Consider the following 13,509-nt stretch of genomic DNA (forward strand, 5'->3'; position numbering starts at 1 on the left):
GCACGTTGGAGTGAGGGAGTTGACAAATTTTGTCCTTAAAAAACAAGTATTAAGTTGGTCAGAACTTCAAAAACAACCATTATAGTGCTCTGGAAATTGACTAAAAGCATACCACAAACTGTTGTTTAATGGATATAAAGTTTAAATTTTACAAGATGAAAAGTGTTCTGGAGATTGGTTAAGTGTATTCACAGTTAATATACTGAGAATATACTTAACACTACTGAACTATATACACTTAAAAATGGTCAAGATGATAAATTTTCTGTTATATATATTTTATCGCGACTTTAGAAAATGGAAAGAAAAGCTTGCCTGGAGAGCTCAAGACTTCAACACATGTCATTATGCCCGTATAAACAAAATGTACCCTAAAAAGTTTTTTTAAAAGAGAAGTACAGATATTGAATTAGCAATTAAAAATATTCCCACAGAGAAAAGTCCAGAACCAGATAATTTTTACTGGTAAATTCTATTAAATATTTGAAGAAGAAATAACATCAATTCTTCACAAGCTTTTTCCAAAAATAGAACAGGAAAAAACACTGCTAAACTCATTTTATGAGGCCACTATTATCCTGTTACCAAAAACCAGACAAAGACCTCACAAAAAAAAGAAAACTACAGACTAATTTCCCTCGTGAACATAGATACAAAAATCCTTGACAAAATAGAAGTAAGTTTAATTTAACAACATATAAAAAGGGTTATACACTATGACCAAGTAGGATTTACTCCTGGAATGTTGGGTTGGCTTAACATGCATTTCTGTAGAGTGTATACCTAGGAGTGGAATTTCTGGATTATAAGGTAAAAATTTTTGTAGCTGATGCCAGACTGTTTTCCAAAATGGTTATGCATGTTAGCATAACCATTATGAATTCCCGTATGTATTAGGCAACGTGTGAATTGTCAGACTTTTTAACATTTGCTTAATTGATAGGTATAATGGTGTCTTATTCCGGTTTTATTTTGTATTTGCCTGAATCCTAATGAAGGTGAGCACGATTTTATCTAATATATTGATTATTTGGATGCCTTTTGTGTATATCTTTGAAATCTCTTTTAGGTTTATAAATAGTGGTATTGTATAACATTTTATTGAGGGTTTGCTATGTGCCAAGCACCGTTTTAAGTACTTCATATAGATTTATTGTCACAATATCCCTATGAGGTAGGTACTCTTATTATCTGTATCAACTGCTATTTTCTTTGTCATGATGTTGATAATGTGATTTTTCTCTTTTAATTGATTGTGATGAATTATATTACTTGATTTTCATTGTCTTACACCAACCTCAAAATCAAAGGCTAAGTCCTACTTGTTCATGAGATACAACCCTTTTATATTTTGAATTCAATTTGTTAATATTCTGTTTAGAATTTTTAAAAATCTGTGTTCATGGGTAAGATTAACCTATAATATTCCTTTCTCATACTGTTCCTGTTAGATTTGGGTATCTATATTATTTTTAATCTTCAGTATTCATACTTTTTCGATTCATCTCTTCTACTAGTTTGGAAGTAACACGCTATAGTTCTACAATTTTTGTTACGTTATTTATAGGTTGAATTGTGTCTCCCACCAAAAGATATGTTGAACTCCTAACCCCTGGTACCTGTGAATGTCTGACACTTTCCAAGTCTGAGGGAGTGCAGACATGTTTTCTGCTTTCTGCTGGTTCTGCCGAATCTCATGATATAATGGTGTTTCCTTCTGTTCTGCTAATCTTCGGCCGCTTGCTTTCTTTGCCCTCGTGAAGTTATTTGTAAGGATAACCCAGGCCTGGCCCAGACACTCGTGCCCCCTGGGAAGCTTGGGTTTGCTCTGTCAGGTATCTGGGTGCTACCAGTTGAGGACAACCTTACACCTTTCACAATTTGAGATTCCTTAGCCAACTCAGGCTGTGAGTACCTGGGGCCACCTGGTGAGTTCCTGATCTTCCCGAGGGCTGAGGGCAGGTCTGAGGCTAAAAGGCCCCAGTGTTGGGAAAGAGGGATAACCTCAGACTCACTCTGGCCTGACGGTGAAAACGTAGTTCTTTGAAATCCCAGCTTAACGTGAGGAAGTTTCTTAATAATTTTCACCCTGGATGGGCGTGGAGCCCTGACCTTTTCTGCCCTCCCCACCCCATAGTGCAGCCTCTGCTAGAAGCTCAAGTGAGCAATAACCAGGGACAGTCTGAGGCATAAGTGCTTTAGTGTCCAGAACTCCACTTCTCTCTCTGGTTACAGGTCTTTCTCCAGAAATTGGCCTGGGAACTCCCCGCTGTCGCTGTCATTTTAGCTCTTCAGCCCTTTTCAGGAGATTTCAAAAACATTTAAACCAGTGTGTGTGTGTGTGTGTGTGTGTGTGTGTGTGTGTGTGTGTGTGTGGTGATCTGAATGCCATAGCTGCCATGATCGGAAACTGGAAGCTTGATGATGTTGTTTTTAGTCTCTCACATCCTTAAATATGTCCATGTTGTCATGGTACCCTCAGAACATAATAGAATTTGGGGATTTAAATGCCTGTGAAGTACCGTACACATGGCCATGGACTAGTGCAAAGAGAAAATGTGAATTTTTAGATTTCTTACCTAATTCTAGTTGTTCTAGTCTTTATTAAATCACAACTGCTTCCATGTCTCAAGGTTGTATGATTTCTACAAATCTTAATATAAGAAGCTGCGCTTATAAAGTCTTTCAACATGTTAACGTATTTCCTGGAGATAAAACAGATTTATTTGAGCAAACGATCAGGCTTGTGAATAGAAGCCTTCAAATACACACAGTTAAAGAATCAACAATTTCTCTTGTTTATTAGGAACAGAGGCTATTATTTTCTATTTTAAACATCTGCATTTTCTCACATAAACCTTTATGCAAAGTAGCGAAACAAAATATTTTCATTAAAATATGTTAAAATAACTATGCTATTAAAACTAAGACTACTGTAAAGACTAAAAGAAATTTTAACCCAAATTATAAAACGCTCCGATCCAAAGATCTACGTATACTCTTATTGTGCCGAGCTTGCCTGTTCCCAAGGTTAAAATCCTCGTGAACAAATGCAAGTGCCGGCTTTCCCACTGCCGTGGCGACACCTGTAAAGCCCAGTCTGTGTTCTGGTTCCTAGTGGATGTGCTGTGGAAGGTGCAGTTCATCGCACGAGAAAATATGTGCCTTCTCTCACTCAGACGGCACACATGTTCATGCCATTCCATTTTAGAGTATAAATACTGAGTTAATTGTTCTTCGTTCTCTAAAAAGCCAAGAGAGGTAAGAAGAATGGCTGTAAAATACATATCATGGAAAATTGATTTCCTCTCCCTGTGGTGTCCAACAGCGATGAAGTCAGAGCGGGCACCGAGTGACTGTCACACGCGCCTCACCAGGGACCAGGGGACTGGCGTTCGGCAGAAAGGCTATTTCCTCAGCTGGTGCAAGAAGCCAGACAAACTCTGCCCCTCCTGGCTCCATGGCCTCTACCTGACTCACCTCAAATGCCAGAGCCTCGAGGGTCTGAACGATGCTCGAGTACCTGATTTGAGTCTCCTGTGGATGATTCTTCCACCTCGGAAGTTTTGCACATGTACTCAGAGGAGAAAGTACATCTCTTCAGAGTCAGCGTAGCAGGGTGCTGACGGGAGCAGTGTGGCCTCAGCGGGTGGCCCAGGATTGAATGTGGACTTCACCACTTACTGCCCTTGGAACCTAGACAAACTCACTCACCTCTCTGTGCCTCAGTTTTCTCATTCGTTAGAGAAGAATAATGACAGTTTCCACTTCATAGACTTGCTGTGAGGAATAAATGAGATCATAAATGGAAAGAATTTAGTCATTGGCATATAAAAAGTGCTCAATAAACGTTGGATATTAATATTCAGACTTGAGAAGCATTTTGCACAGATTTGGTTAACTCACCTGGGGAGAATAATATTCTTGAGAGAGAGTTTTGAATGTAGTTCAGAAATAATTAAATGCCTTTCTTGATTGAAATAGAAAGGCAATTAAGACAATGAAGCATTTTTCTCTGTGTTATCTAGGACATATTTTTCTCATTTTCCTCTTGTAATGGGAAAATTTGAAACTCACACAGAATGGTGACAAATTACTCATCCTGAGGTTAATTGTTCCCCAACAAATACATTTCAAGTAAGGAAGGTGGGAAAGATTCCAGAGGCATCAGAAGCCAACCCAAGCAGGCCTAGATTTCTGGTGTTGCCAGCTTACGATTTTGGAAAAATTCTTTAACCCGTTTGGATCTCAGGCTCCCTGACTATAAATTCGGGGTAAAAAATACTAAACTGCAGTGGTGGTGTTGGCAGGTTTACGGGTGACAGGCTGTAGAGAACTGTCCCATAGTAGCTAAGCAGCAACAACCCAAAGCTGACTTTGCAATATGTTCCAGAGACTGATTGTAAGAGGAAGCAACCTGTTCATATAAAATGAACCAATTAACCAGGCTCTATTCACCTTACCCAAGCAAACTGTCTCCCTCATGTGTATTTCTGATCATCTGGGATGGGGCACATAACAACCCAGATATATGTCTAGGAATAGGGTAGTTGGGTGGAGAGAGGGGATAGTGACAGCTTAGAATGTCATAGATGTTGCATTCATTACCTTCTCTATACACATGATTATTTACTGATGGTGTTTTATTTATTTCACTAATATGTATTGGGAAGGCTCTATGACAGAGCATGTGGGAACAGAGGGCAAAATGTACATTTCAGGGAGAAGGGAGGGAGTGAAGAGCCTGGGATTACCTGGGTCAAGCTCATCTTTAGTCACGTCCTCTCCATGACCTCCATCAATATCACAGTAGGCTAACGCCAAAACAACCCTAAAATCTCAATGACTAACCATAAGAGCAGTTTATTTCTTGCATGTATAAAGTCTGTTTTCTCATATGACCATTTAGTGACCCAGATTCTTTCTACTTTGTGATTCTGACACAGCTCAGAGCAGAGGTCAGCAAACTATGGCTCGTGGGCCAAATTTGACCTACTGTTCTCGTAAGTTTGTTTGTTCTGTAAATAACATTTTATTAAAACACAGCCCTATTCCTTCGTTATGTATCACCTGGGCTCTGTAGGTGATCTCACACTACGTGGCAGAGTGGCATACTTGCAACAGAGACTGTGTGGCCCCTGAACCCTAAAATATTGACTCTCAGGATCTTTACAGAAAAAGTGTGCTAAGCCCTACCCTCGAGCATCGTCTCTTATCTTGGATTCTCTGATTCAGCAGAAGAGTAGAAGGTTGTGTGGGAGGTTTCTATGAACTATGTTTTCCATCAATTCCACCTACGTTTTGTCAGCCAGAACTCAGCCATATAGCCGCCATACCTAGCTGCTAGGGAAGCTGTGAAATGCAGGCCAGCAACGGCCCAGGAGGAAAACACGAAGCTGTTCTTCATACACTGGCACTGTGCCAGACTCCCATTCACTCGATCCTCTTCGTCCCCTCAAAACAGCTTAAGAATGTACAGTCCTACCTTGCAGATGAGATAACTGAGGTTCAGAGAGGTTAAGCAACTCGATTCAAGATCTCCAAGCATCAAAATAGTGGGAGTGAGGATTTGACAGGCAGAATATCTTGCTCCGAAGCCTGTGCTATGCTGTGTGGCAAAAAAAAAAATTTAATTGTGGTAAAACAAACACAACATGTGCCATTGCAGCCATTTTTAAGTGTATAGTTCCGTGACATATAAAATATATTTTGAAAGTGGGAGATTCCTAGATTTTGATATTTAAAAGCTTATTGCAATGAAAGTCCTAAGCTTTTAAATTTTGGAATTTAAAAGCTTAGGACTTTCATTGCAATGATAATCTTAAAATGAAGCATAGCGAGACTTATTTTGGCAATTAACGCTGAATACGGACACAGAATTTCCAAGCTACAATTTTAGTTCCTGTCTATTGGTGTCAACAGTGATTCTTGACTGTCATAGGCTATTTAGAAAGGGACAGAGGTGAATTTGATAGTAAAATTACTCCCTTTAAGCTTTACCTATACCATATGAATTAAGGACTGCCTTCTGGTGGTTCAAAAAGAGAAAAGTGGTAGAATTGAGACATTACCCAGGACATAATTTTATAGACATGCCACACCCCAAAGAACCTACTTTATTGAATTCAGAACCATACTGACATTTGAGTGGGAATTTAGTTTCCATAAAACAATGTCATCCAGCACATTTTATTACTTTTCATCTATAAATCTTTGGTTTTGTGGGGTTTTTCTTTTTCATTAACTTTGAAATTTGGTTTCACAGTTTAAATATTTTTATGCAAATAGTTTTATGCTTGTACAAACTGAAGAAGATAGTAAAATTAAATAAAAACATGAGGGATCCAGGAGAATATTTTCTCTTTAAAAGGTATGTGGATATAACTCAGGTTTATAGGAGTCCACCCCACAAAGATAATTCTCTTTTACAAAAGACTTACATTTGAATTGGGAAACTGTACCAGTCAGGATAGACTAAATTAAGCTGCAGTAATAAGCAGCACCCAGATCCCAGTGGCTTAACCCACTTGCTTGCATAAATCAGTTGCATATTGGTAAAGAGCTCTGCTTATCGTGGTCATGACAGCAGTACTCAAACTGATGGATCTACCCTAAGTAATACTTCTGGTCGAGGGGAGTGATAACTCTGGGGGTTTTCTCACCTCTAGGTAAATGCTCTGGCTCAAGTAAGTCTGATGACCACACCTAACTTTGAGGAGAGGACTATGGCCTTTATGGGTGCCCAGAGGAGAGAGAAAACAGGGACGAGCTGACAGCAGTGATGTCTGCATAAAGTACCCACATTTTTCTGTGAAGCAGTGCCCTGTGGCCTGGTTTTGACACTTTCTATTTCCTGGTAGAGTTGCAGACAGTTTTCTTAATTTTATAGGAGACTGTGGCTCTTGGGTTATAGCCAAACCCTGCTGCTCACTAGCCACGTGGCGTGGGCACATCCAAACCTTGGCTCCCCCCTGCCCCCATGAAATGGGGGAGTAACCAGCGGCATGGTTTGTTGGAAAGAGTCAAGGTAATAACTCATGTGAAACTTCTGTCAATTGTAAATTATTATCTAAATGGAAGTAATAGTATTATTTCCGACAATCAGTCACGCCACACTAAGGAGAAAGAACAGATAGTAATGATTTCACCCGATAGCACTTGTCACACAATCAATATTTTCTCATAAAAGTTTCCTGAAAATTCACAAGAAATTTTCTTAGGTGATCTGATAATGCAACCTGAAAAGAATAGTTCTCCGATAAAAGAACAAAATTTTCCTCTTGGTTAGAAAAATGACAAAGCATTTTACATGACCCCTGATCTATATGGCTCACTTTTCTAGCAGATTCTCTCATTTTAAAAAATGAGGTTGAAGAAAAGAAGCACTATCTATCTTGGCTAAGAAGCAGTTGTTTTAACTTGCGATCCATATGAAAAAATTAAAGCTGTTTGACAAAATAGTGCTAATGCTAGGAACACAGAGAGAGTCTTTTAACTGTAGCACTGACTCCCGAAACCGATATCACCCAAAGATCTCAGAATTCTCGCTTAGTAGAACTGGATGGCATCCTGATCTTGTCTAATACTCTTATTTTCCAGACGAAGAAGGTAAAGTCTGGAAAAGTGACATGACTTGCCTTAGCTCATGTTCCTTAAACACAAGTTGATTAACCAAATGTTTTTTCCCTTTCACCACCCTACAATGATAGAAATGAACACAATGGAGGAAGAAATGCTTCTCTGTTCTCTCATACAATTGCTAATAAAGTCTTTTCTAATCAAGCCCTATGGAACCCCCTTCATCGTGTATCTGCGAGTGAGCAAAGGCCCTACTGGAAATTCTTGTGGAGGTCCAGCAATGACTTTGAGATTCCCTTTTAGCTTTCAGTTGTTTCCCCCCATTTCAGAGCTTTCTAAATAATTTTTTTTGACCCACAGAGAATGCATAAATTGAATAAGGAAACAAGGGACAAATTTCAGATTAGATAATTTCATTATCTGATTATTTATTTATTTATCTTGATTATTTTATTTAATTATATGTGGAAGTCTACTGTTCACTCTAGGAGAAGAATTTTCACGTTGTCTGCCCAAAGAAAAGGAAAGATGAATTACTTTCCTATGCATATTAGTCAGGAGAGGCTCAGTTACACTGCAGTGAAAAAAAAAAAATCTCTGGAACTTACAGTAATGAAAGATTACTTCTCATTCATGCTGCATGTCTACTGTGGGTTGGACACTACATCACCTTTGCAACGAGTGATAGACAGGCTGAGGGAAACTCCATCTGGGGGTGGCCAGCCTCCGTGGCATGGGGAAGGGGATTTGGTAAATTGTACACTTGCGCTTAAAGCCTCTGCCTATAAATAATACATACTGCTTTTGCTAATACCTCATTTGTCAAACCACAGGGCCACATCTAAATGCAGAAGGATCAGAATATTTCAATCTTACTATGTACCTGGAAGAAGAAAACCATAATTTTGGTGAACATCTCTCCATACTAGGAATAAAAAAGAAGAAAACAAAACAGACCCCCCTCACCCACGTGACAAAAAGCCAGTGTCTCATGCCAGCAATATGAATCAAATCTCCAATCAGGATAATAAAATATCTGTCGTTACACAATAAAATTACTTAATATATTCATTTGCTGCAGGTGAAATTTCCTGAATTTATTTCCACATCTTTATACAAGAGTATTGCATAAAATGGGAAGCAGATACAAATGAACTAAACTAAATTGGGGCTGGAATGAAGTTTCTAGAAATGCATTGTGGACCATCTAAATGGGGAGGCAATTTTATGCCTTTTGTGGATTTTGTTAGACTCATTTCTCTGAGGAGAGATTGCTTCTTTATGACTTGACTACACTAGTCAACAGTCTTTCTAAAATAATTTGATGGTTGGAAAGTTAAGCCCAATCAGACAGAAAAGTTCATTTTCACTTAAGTTGCTAATAGGAGTAATTGCTTAATGGGTCACTCTAAAAAGAGACTGTGAACCTTTAAAACAGTCTTTTTGGGAAATGTTTAAAGGTCTGGAATATGCTTAAACAACCCTCATTTGTTTCTTTTATTTGGGTATAATCATTTGCTTAGATACATATTTTTAAACTTCTAGCATATTACTAGCGACAAAATGTTTCAAGTGGGGGAAACTCAAACTAGCTCAGAATGTCCCCTAAATTAAAAAATAGAGTTTCGTACTTTCCAGAATAATAAGCACTTTTATAGTCTTTCTTTAAATCTTTCTTGGTAAAAATCTACAAAGCAAGAGGAAAGGGCAAGAGTCCAAGTCTGCTGATTTACCGTTTAATTACGCGCCCCCCCCCGCCTGCCCCTTAAAGTTTTATGGCAGTTCAGGGTTAACATTAACACCCCAAACATAATAAACTAAACATATTTTATTACATATTTTATGTCCAAGATGAAAATGAAGATCTAACGGTGAGATAATTTTATACAGAGGTACAGTGAATTCTATGTGAGCAGGGTAAGTCAATTTTGTGTGCTGTGCTTTAGTTTTTAAACTATCATTAATAATTGGGTCAACAGCAAATTTTTAGTGAGTATTGACTACATTATGAATATCAAGTACTTAGCTATTTTTCCTTATTTAATTCCCACAGGAAACCTACGTTCACAAATGAGGACATTGAGGATAAAGCGACTTGACCAAGATCACCTAGCTAGTTAGTAACGGAATAATCTTTTGGGATAAATCACTGTGGTAGCATTTCAGTCAAAGTATTTGATCATTGCAGTGTTTTTCCAGCCCAACTCTCCTGGAAAAGAAAGAATTTAAATTGGCAGTAGTTCGTTTATTCATAAGTAGGTATATGAGTGCCCACTATGAAAGCAAAGTGCTTAGCATAGTACATTGCATAAAATGTTCCATGGTATGTGCTCAGTGAATACTAAGTTTTATTGTATTACTTTTATTGTCGTTACTATAAGCAACAACAGTCATTGTTAGGGAGCTCCCTGCTTAGAGAAGGGAGAGACACAAACTATTTTCTGTCCAGTGTGATATGAGCACTAGGGAAATCAGGGAAAGGTACGAGTGACTGCCTGGAAGGAGTTTGGAGAGGTTTCACGGAAGTGGTGAACTTTGAGCGGATGACTGCAAGGGAGGGGAGCTTCTCCAGGTGGAGAAGTGTGTTGGCATTCCTGTCCTGTACCGAGGCGCAGCGGCAAGGCGTGTTTGGGGAACCTGGAGGCTCCTGCGAAGTGGAACGCCGGAGGATCACGAGGTGGCGCTGTGGCTCCACGTAAAGAGAAGTTCGCACGCGGGCGGGTCACTGCACGCCCAGAGAGGCTGTGAGAGGCGGGGCGGGGCCGTCTGGTGGGTTTGGCACCACCTCCATACAGCCACCAAATAATGACAGTGATAAAGATAATAAATACAGAAGCAAATAACTCGGAAGTGGTCTCTTTTAGGACATACGGCATAAATAATCAAAAACTGTCCTGGAGGAATAATTAAGAACGCGGAACTGTCCAGCAGGGATCATTGCGAGCGCAGTCCGGTAGGTTGTGGGGCGCTGCGGGAGCACCCCTCGCTTGCCGCTAACCGGCTGCTTCCCGGCGGGTCCCGAGCGCCACAGGCGGAAGGAGCACGTTTCGACGCTTGCCCTGGGGCGCTCAATCTGCGTGGTGCCTGAGCCTTTTCTTTGACCGGAGCTGAGATTTTTGGGGACTTCTTTGCTGAGTTTCACATGTGAAACCACGTGTGAGCTCAGGCTCACCCACAAGTGTATAATGCTCTTGCGCACATCTACCTTATTTGTGCACATGCACACACACATAAACGAGACAAGTGACACATGCACACACTATACACATGCACACGTGTACTCATGCTTGTTGCAACAATCTTCCTCAAATATACGCGTACCCGTGCACCCAAGTGCGCGCCGTCACTCATGGGCACACACGCTCGCTCGTACTGCACGGGCCCACAGATACGCAGCCACTCTTCGTTCATAGAAGCATATTTACACATTCACATCCCAAGCGTCTCGCATCTGGGTAAGCTGACAAAGACCTCCAAGCAGGGAGCGGTGCGTAAATATCCAGTGAATTGTGCCTCAAAGAAAATACATGAACGAACTTTTTGTGAACTGAATATCTCGAGCTTGTCTGCTAAACTTCATTTCTCTCATTCCTCCCTAAGCAAACAGGCCTACTCTCTAACTTCCGCTCCAGATATTTGCTGGCCTCAGTTTCTAGCACGCGGGTTTGCATTATTGAAGGGATGCTAATTTCTGAGCATCCGAGGGTGGCTTTGCCCACCCCGGAGCCTCACTCCGCTGAGGGAGCCTGGGCCCTTGCCTGATCATTTTCCAATCGTGCGGGAAGGGCGGGGGTGTATGGTCGCTCCCGGGGACAGCCTCAGATTGGGAGACCGTTTGCTGCAGTGCCCCCAACTGTATTCTCCAGGCTCAGAATAATCTTAACTTTTAGCTGTTTATGGTCACGCCAAGGCCATATGATCTTTCTCCATTAAAGCACATCCGCAGATGTCCAGATTTCTGCCCTCTGATGGGCGTCGCGCACACATTCCCGTAAAGTCTTGTGGTTAGTGTATTTCAATTAGGCGACCTTGCGTGCGCCTAGAACTGTCAGACCTCAGCTGGGAATGGGAGAAGCAGCTGACTGGAGTTTACATAGCAAATGTGGCAGAACCAAGGGCTAGAGCTGGCATGACTCTGGCGCGCCTTACCGCGGACAGGCCAGAGGGACGCGAGTCTGTATCTGACCGCGGGGATGCGCATCCAGTGCGCTCATTAGGACTTTTCAGAAGCCTTTCCTCTCTTCTCTCCCATATGCTGCTTGTCCTCAGGAGGCAGCTTGCACCCAGGCTCCTTTGTCGACCGGGAGACATCTAGGGACTTGAGAGCTGAAGGGATTTGTGAGTGTTGGGGGACAAGCACCAGGCGAATGCGGGAGATATGCACAGCCACTCGGTGAGTGGTTTGGATCTAAGGTTAAGGGCACAGGCTCTGAAGTAATTTAGGTTCCGCCGTGCCTAAATTATTAGCAGTGTGGTCATGGACAGGTTGATTCATTTCCACCACAGCGCTAGTTTCCCCACCTGTAAAATGGGGGCGATCTTACCTGCCTTCTTAGTCTGTTGTGGGAATTCAGTGAGTTTATACCCGTAAAGCCTTCAACAAATGAGACCTATTATTATCTGGGGACCGCCCAGGGGAAATCCAAGAGGGTCGTCAGGCTTGCTCGGGGAAAGGAGCGAACCCCGTGGCCCAAGCCCTGATTCTAGGCAGATTAAAAGCTTCCAAGCCCCGAACAGAATACCCACGGTGTTTGCTCGGTCTGTACCTCCTAGCCGTCTGTGGTATCTTTGTCCCACCCTCGGCCTCAGTTTCCCAGTCTGTACTATGGGGAGATGCGTGTTGCCGGGGACTGGAAGTGTGTCCATCCGACACCGCGAACAAACGGGGCCAGCAAACGGGTCTTCTGTACAGCTCTGGGGGTCGAAAACAGACATCACTGTTGGGGACATGCCCCCCCTTCCCATTGCCGCTTGCCGGAGATGGCCGAGAGCAAGGAGGGAGGACAGTCGGGTCTGCGGTCATCGGTGGCCTGCTGTCCTGCGCGCTCCCGAGAGCAGCGGGTAGAAGTCTTGCAGGGGCCGGGGCAGAGTTTCACGCGAGGGACACCAGCCGCGTCGCTCCGCCACCCCGCCGGCGTCTGAGTACAGCTCAGGGGCCCCTGCGGAGCTGCGCCCCGTTCAGGTCCTCACTTTTCACAGGCTCCAGGCCGCCACCCACTCCTGTCCCTCTCCTCCTGCGAGCAGCGCCGTGGCCTCTACCCACTCACTCCCCACTACGGGCTTCCAGTCGACGCCTTCCGAGCGAGCGGCGGGCGCAGACTTCGCGCCTTTGGCCTTCTTCGCCCCGTCTTTCCTTTCGCCTTCTTTCTAGCACTGAGGGAAGAGTCTGTCCTCCAGTCACCCTCGGCGGTCTCCGGCTAGCAGCAAAGGGAAAGGATCGTTTGCCCGGATAGCTGGCCCTTCTGGGGACGCGTCTTCATAAGGGGGAAAGGACGGAGGGAATTTTCTAAGTGAGAGGTCCCAAGTCTGGCCTCCTGGGGGCAGACGAGCAGAGAAGATCCCTCTGTCTTTGGGACGTCCCCGCTAGTCCTAGTTCGACTGTATTTATCTTTTTCTCTGCTCTTTTATTATTTTTTGGGGGGGGGGTTTCCACTGGCACCCACCTTCCCCCATATACTGATGCCCGTCGGGAAAGGGAATTGATTCCCCTGAGCCTTAAGGGGGTTGGAACAGCCAAGAGTGAGAAGGTTTCAAAAAAGTTCGAGGGAGGGTAGGGGGACGTGCTCACCGGCCTGAGCTCTCTCCAGTCAGGGAGACCCGAGGGCTGGGCAGCTCGGTCTACTGTATGGAGCAACTGAGAGGGAGCGGGAAAGGGGACGCGCACCTCCATCCGGGAGGGAACTCTGAGAAGCTCAGCGGGAGACTTAAGTC

General features: G+C 42.8%; 1 protein-coding gene and 1 long non-coding RNA gene across 10 annotated transcripts in view; one reads left to right on the forward strand and one right to left on the reverse strand.

Moving 5' to 3' along the window:
* LOC111737701 overlaps window positions 1–5,325 on the reverse strand; it is a 23,563-nt gene extending 18,238 nt beyond the window's left edge. The window contains exon 1 of the long non-coding RNA XR_002779530.1: window positions 5,316–5,325. This is a non-coding gene — a long non-coding RNA (uncharacterized LOC111737701). The remainder of the gene's footprint in view (window positions 1–5,315) is intronic.
* RNF145 (ring finger protein 145) overlaps window positions 1–8,665 on the forward strand; it is a 68,403-nt gene extending 59,738 nt beyond the window's left edge. For 8 of the 9 annotated variants that reach the window (XR_002779521.1, XR_002779524.1, XR_002779525.1 and 5 more), the window contains one exon: window positions 3,329–3,875. The gene's annotated coding sequence lies outside the window, so the exon portion shown is untranslated. Of the gene's footprint in view, window positions 1–3,328; window positions 3,876–8,411 lie in introns of those variants that run through there. The other variant, XR_002779523.1, reaches the window with a different exon arrangement.
* Window positions 8,666–13,509: the final 4,844 nt, after the last annotated feature.

This window comes from Pteropus vampyrus, unplaced genomic scaffold (genome assembly GCF_000151845.1).
Source record: "Pteropus vampyrus isolate Shadow unplaced genomic scaffold, Pvam_2.0 Scaffold30, whole genome shotgun sequence".
NCBI classification, from domain to species: domain Eukaryota; kingdom Metazoa; phylum Chordata; class Mammalia; order Chiroptera; family Pteropodidae; genus Pteropus; species Pteropus vampyrus.